This window comes from Cricetulus griseus (assembly GCF_003668045.3).
Source record: "Cricetulus griseus strain 17A/GY chromosome 1 unlocalized genomic scaffold, alternate assembly CriGri-PICRH-1.0 chr1_0, whole genome shotgun sequence".
Lineage (NCBI taxonomy): Eukaryota > Metazoa > Chordata > Mammalia > Rodentia > Cricetidae > Cricetulus > Cricetulus griseus.
Genome location: NW_023276806.1, coordinates 178,065,728 through 178,071,165, shown reverse-complemented (window position 1 = coordinate 178,071,165; position 5,438 = coordinate 178,065,728). Strand labels below are relative to the sequence as shown.

Below are 5,438 nucleotides of genomic sequence, written 5' to 3'. Positions count from 1 at the left end.
TTAACTGGTATCAAAAATTACTTCATGAGATATAATATTTTATGTTCTTAAATTATTTGGATATAAAAATGCAGACCATCCAAAATTATTGCTTACCCTCATGTAGAAATTCCAAATACTAACATTTATGTAACTACAGCAAAATGATAGTGATAAGGAAATTAACACTGACAGAATGCTATATTCTAGTGCATAGCCCTGTTCAAATTTTGATGATTTCCCTTCTGATAGGCTTTTCCTAGTCTGGGATGCAATGAAGAATTGCACAGTGCATCTTGCTATGACTGCTGTGGCTTTCTTTTCCATCATGACTTTGCCAATATTTGAATAGCAGCAGCAAGGAATTTTATTTCCATGTATCTGGTATTTAGTGATGAAATTGTTCTCTTTATTCACAGCCATAATTCAAGAAAGGAGACACAGTTTGCTGATTGCATTATTCTCAGACATGCTGACAGAACATACGCCAGAGACAGTGCTTCTACTTTTCTATGTACCACAAGTTGGATTTTTCCACTTCATACTAAAGATTTATTTAGGGTGTTACACTTTTTTATTGGCTTAATAAATCAGTGATTCATAATAGTTTCCTTCGAGGTGACTGGCCGCATGAGCACTAATCCCAGTCACACATTAAATGTACCTGGATAAGCCGGTATGCACAGCTTTGATAGGAGTAAACCCTGTGTGGTGAACTACCCAAGAAAACAGACCCTTAAATGCCCAGAAAAGGTCATTTTCCATCCTGCCCTCAATACATACACAACATCAGAGAGTGAATGACTGAAATTATTGTATTACTTGAAATTTTACTAAGCATTTAGCTCTGTATTTGGGGTTCATAATAGTAAAGGATTGTATTCCCCTAAAATTCAATAATGTGTCCAATCAAACAAACGTGGTCTTCTTCAGAAAGGGAAATTTTTATTTTTATTTACCCTTGAAAACCTTTCTTTCTCCCTTTTTCCCAGAGAGAAGTATCCAGATGCCATCCTCCCCTGAGTCCCTCTAAAGGACAATGGTCATCAATAGAAATGGCAGTTGCTGCTAAGCAACACCATGGCCAGCTTCATGCTCTGGGGAGAAGGCTGTGCCACCTCTTGCTTAACTCTTCAGGCTCTTAGAAATTTCTCTGGTAATGAACTACAGAAATGAGTCCACAAGTATTGTCTTGGAAAATGTTACTCTTTAGAGAAATGGGAGTCTTTGTTGATTCAAGGGATTCACAAAGATCCGGGAGACGATTATGAAACACCAGGTTATGCACAATTTATTTGTTGATTCAACATGATTAACTCACTTTAGCTACTGACTATGGAATTAAGTCAATGGTATGTCACAATTTATACATTCAGTTGTTGGAGTTTCAATATTTATTCTTTTTAAAGAGCTGAACTAGGGATGGGAGAGAGCTCACTTGACAAAGTGCTGGCTGTGCAAGCTCAAACCCCCTGAACCCATGTAAAAAACAAGACATGGTAGTGTATGCTTATAATCCCAACACTGGGGAGGTGGAAGCAGATGAATTCCTGGGACTCGATGGCTGGGCTGTATAGTCTAATCCATGAGCCTTCAATACCAGCTAAACACCCTGTCTCACAAAAACAAAGTAGACAGTTCCTAAAGAACAATACGCAAGGTTCACCTCTATTTTCCACATGTACCCTGATCATATGCACGCCCCCACACACCCAAATATATACATGAACGCACACACACAAAGTAAAAGGACTGAACTGATCATTCGAAGCATCTGACAACTTACAAAATGCTATTTTGCTAACTTAAGGTTTGAAGTATTTAAAAGGAAAAAATATATAGATTTTATCCAAAAATTAATAAGAAAATACTATGATATACATACATATGATATCTGAACATACATTTTATTTGAACATAAATTTGAAAGAATATACTTTGCTTTTTAGAAAGATGTTATCAAAAGCATAAAATCTACTGATATTTATGTATCAGAGAGGTTTCATTATTACATGCACTCCATCAGTCACAAACACAGGGAAAATCTGATTATGTTGTCACGGGCAGGTACATGCTGAATCATCTGTGTGCTTACGTCAATCTGATTCTGTCCTTCAGTTCCCATACCGCGTATTCATAGGATGACAGCCAGGGGCAAAAAACAAACAAACAAATGGAAAGAAAACTACCCCATACAGATTGACTTGGAATTGTAGAACCTCTTGAAGATATAAATATTGTATTTTCAGGTAATGTTAATACACATCTTCTGTTTTGCCAAAATGAATATAGCAAGGACTCTAATAATTTCATTTAGCTAACTTCATACCAAAAGCCAAGTGAAAGTTGGGGCCATATGTTCATGGCATGGGATAAATTTGATTCTAATAAAATAGTAGGGGATCTGGTTCATCACAACTTAATTACACATTCTTTTTTTGGTTTTTCGAGACAGGGTTTCTCTGTGTAGCTTTGGAGCCTATCCTGGCAATCGCTCTGGAGACCAGGCTAGCCTCGAACTCACAGAGATCCGCCTGCTTCTGCTTCTGCTACGCCACCAATGCCCAGCCTTAATAACACATTCTCAGATAGCACAGAGATTCATAGTTTCCAGTCCTATATTTTATTTTATTTTTAATTAGTTTTACTAAGGCAGATGACTCAAGTTTTGGGTTGTACTAAATGTGAGCATGATCCTGTAGGCATTGTGTAAAAAAATGTAGTTATAAACTGACATAGCTACCAGTTGCTGGTAGTATCAGTTATTATATTACAGATATTTTATCTTATATTATGTTAAACATTTTGTCTGCGGTTTCTATTTGCCACACAGTTTTAAATTTGCATACTAAATTAATCACAGAACTTTATATTTATGTGATTTGAATTCCTTGAAACCTAGTAGCTTGTTTGGTGTATTAACACTTATCATAGATGTTTATTGAAAGAATTAAATGAAGTAATATATAAAGAACTACTCCCACTTTTCTTTATAAATTATATATTAATTTTCTCTTTTCCTTTTATAGTGTATAGGAGTAATATTTTTTGCCTTTTTTCTAACAATTTTGCTAAAATATCTCTGACCTTTATTACTCAAGCTTACCTCCCTCTCCCCATTTATTAGAAAGCTCCGTGAGCTATTATTCACAAATCATTATTTGTGATGCCATTCTCTGAGGTGTGAGCATCTGCTAGCTGCTAACAGAGGGTGCAGCTGTTGTTCAGAGACTGTCTATGTTGTGTTGCCAAGCAACCACATCCAGGGGCAGGTTGCTTGCCCAGAAGCACCTGCCTGCCGACCCAGCTATTTATTTAATTAAAAATCTGTTCCTGCACAACAGCTTGGCCGGAAAGGCAACAGCAGCAATCGATTACAACTATATTAAATGACCTCCCCACATTGTTTCATTGACTATTCATTGCAAAGCAAAGGTGTCTCCGGCCACTGCCACTCACTCTGAATGACTGTGCAGGAAGTGTGTAAGAGCAAACCATGGATGGATTCTATTTGCATTCAGAGATGCAGGAAAGCAAACTGTCAGGGATATCAGTGCATATAATATAATGTGCCCAAAATAAAATATCTCACCAACTAGAGAGCTGCTACCAACATAACACCGCAATTGTATGTGATGTAAAGGAGAATTTAAGATATGTATGCGCTGCATTGAGAATTATATTTCCATAGTCTGAGTTTGCTTTATTTTTCCTGTCAGTTAAGAAAGAAATAAGTGATCATTTTGGATGCATTAGAGTCCACTCTTAGGTCCCTCTGCTTTCATTCTGTTCTTCCTGTTTTAAAAGTTGACAGGGTGGCCTTTAGGCTATGTTTTATTATAAATAAAACTGCCATGAATTAATACCCATATTGAAATGCCACTGCTTAGGTATCTTTCAATAGCACCCTGCCCTATGAATGACTTACAAACACACACACACACACACACACACACACACACACACACACACACACACATTGAGGAATCATTCCATCTGGTAAGACTTTGAGGGGAGAAAACAGAAACTTGGTTGCAATTGCATGGCAGGTTTATTTTTAGTGTTCCAGGTGAGGACTTTAAGCCTCTACTACAGAGCTAAAATATTTCTTCCTAGCTTTTATGGCAACTGTTGAAGTCAAGAAGGGTGTCTATTAACAATTCAATGTCTGTAATATCACCAAGAACAGCATAAATTAGCCAGTCATTGGTGGCTCATGCCTTTTAATCCCAGTACTCAGGAAGCAGAGGCAGGTGGATCTCTGTGAGTTTGAGGCCAGCCTGGTCTCCAGAGCAATTGCCAGGATAGGCTCCAAAGCTACACAGAGAAACCCTGTCTCAAAAAACCAAAAAAAAAAAAAAAAGCATAAATTGTTATTTAAAAGCCTAGACTTCATTCTCAATTCTCCTTGCATGGAGGAAAAAGTATCTTGTAAGGGAAACTTAGTTGCAGAAAAAGCATTAAATAAAATATAAATGGTGATAATTTTATGTGAAGTAAAGCTCACATTTAAAGAATATAACCAAGTTTTTTACAATGATGTTCATATCTATACCTGTTTATAACTATGAATCCAAAGTGCCTTAAACATTTTAGTGATAAAATTGGAATTAAACTAAAAATTCCAGCACACTAGTATTCTCTCTGGTTTTATATATTTCCCATCTTTATCCAGGTCTAAAGCCCAAAAGCTTTAGTTTCTTGTGCTTTACTGTGCTGTATTTAAAGTTACACTTTTTGTTGTTAAGATTGATGTTACTTCTACTAATTACCAGCAATGTTTAAAAGTCTGAAGATACACATCAGTGGTAGAATGCTAACCTGGCATGCACAAGGTCACGGGTTCAATTCCCACTCCACAAAAATAATTAACTAAATAAACTTTAATTTTAGTGGGTATCCCTCTTACTTCTTCTCCCTTCCCTGGAAATAACACATTTCTGGAATCCTTTTTTGGGTTATGTGATGGTAGAATAAAAATGGCCCCGTAGTCTCATAGATATGAATACTTGGTCACCTGGTCACCTGGTGTGGCATTATTAGGAGGTGTGGCCTTGTTGGAGTAGGTTTGGCTTTTTTGCAGGAAGTATTGGCATCCAACATGGAAGCTCGACTGTCCAAACCTAGGGCCGGAGAAAGCCAAGAAGAGTTCTAGACCTGGCTTCCCAGTCTTGCAGTCTCTCAGGCAGGCAGGTGCTGTTTCCTACAGGCTGGAGCCAGCCACGAATGCCCTGTGATAAGCTGAGACATAAAGTAGTTGACATGACAGTTTCAGATTAGTCTTACAAAGTCAGAGAATTTTTCAGGCATGTAGGAAAGCAAGGTCCAGACAAGGAAAATCTCTAAAAAGGTAATATATGTTTAAAAATGTGCTTAGATGCTAAAGAAAGAAAAGAGAATAGGTATAGACAGGAATAGGAAAAAAAAACCAAATAGTTTAAAGATAAGAAAATAAAGTA

General features: G+C 37.0%; 1 pseudogene; it reads right to left on the bottom strand.

Moving 5' to 3' along the window:
• Window positions 1–981: 981 nt before the first annotated feature.
• LOC113833170 lies at window positions 982–1,173 on the bottom strand (annotated as a pseudogene).
• Window positions 1,174–5,438: the final 4,265 nt, after the last annotated feature.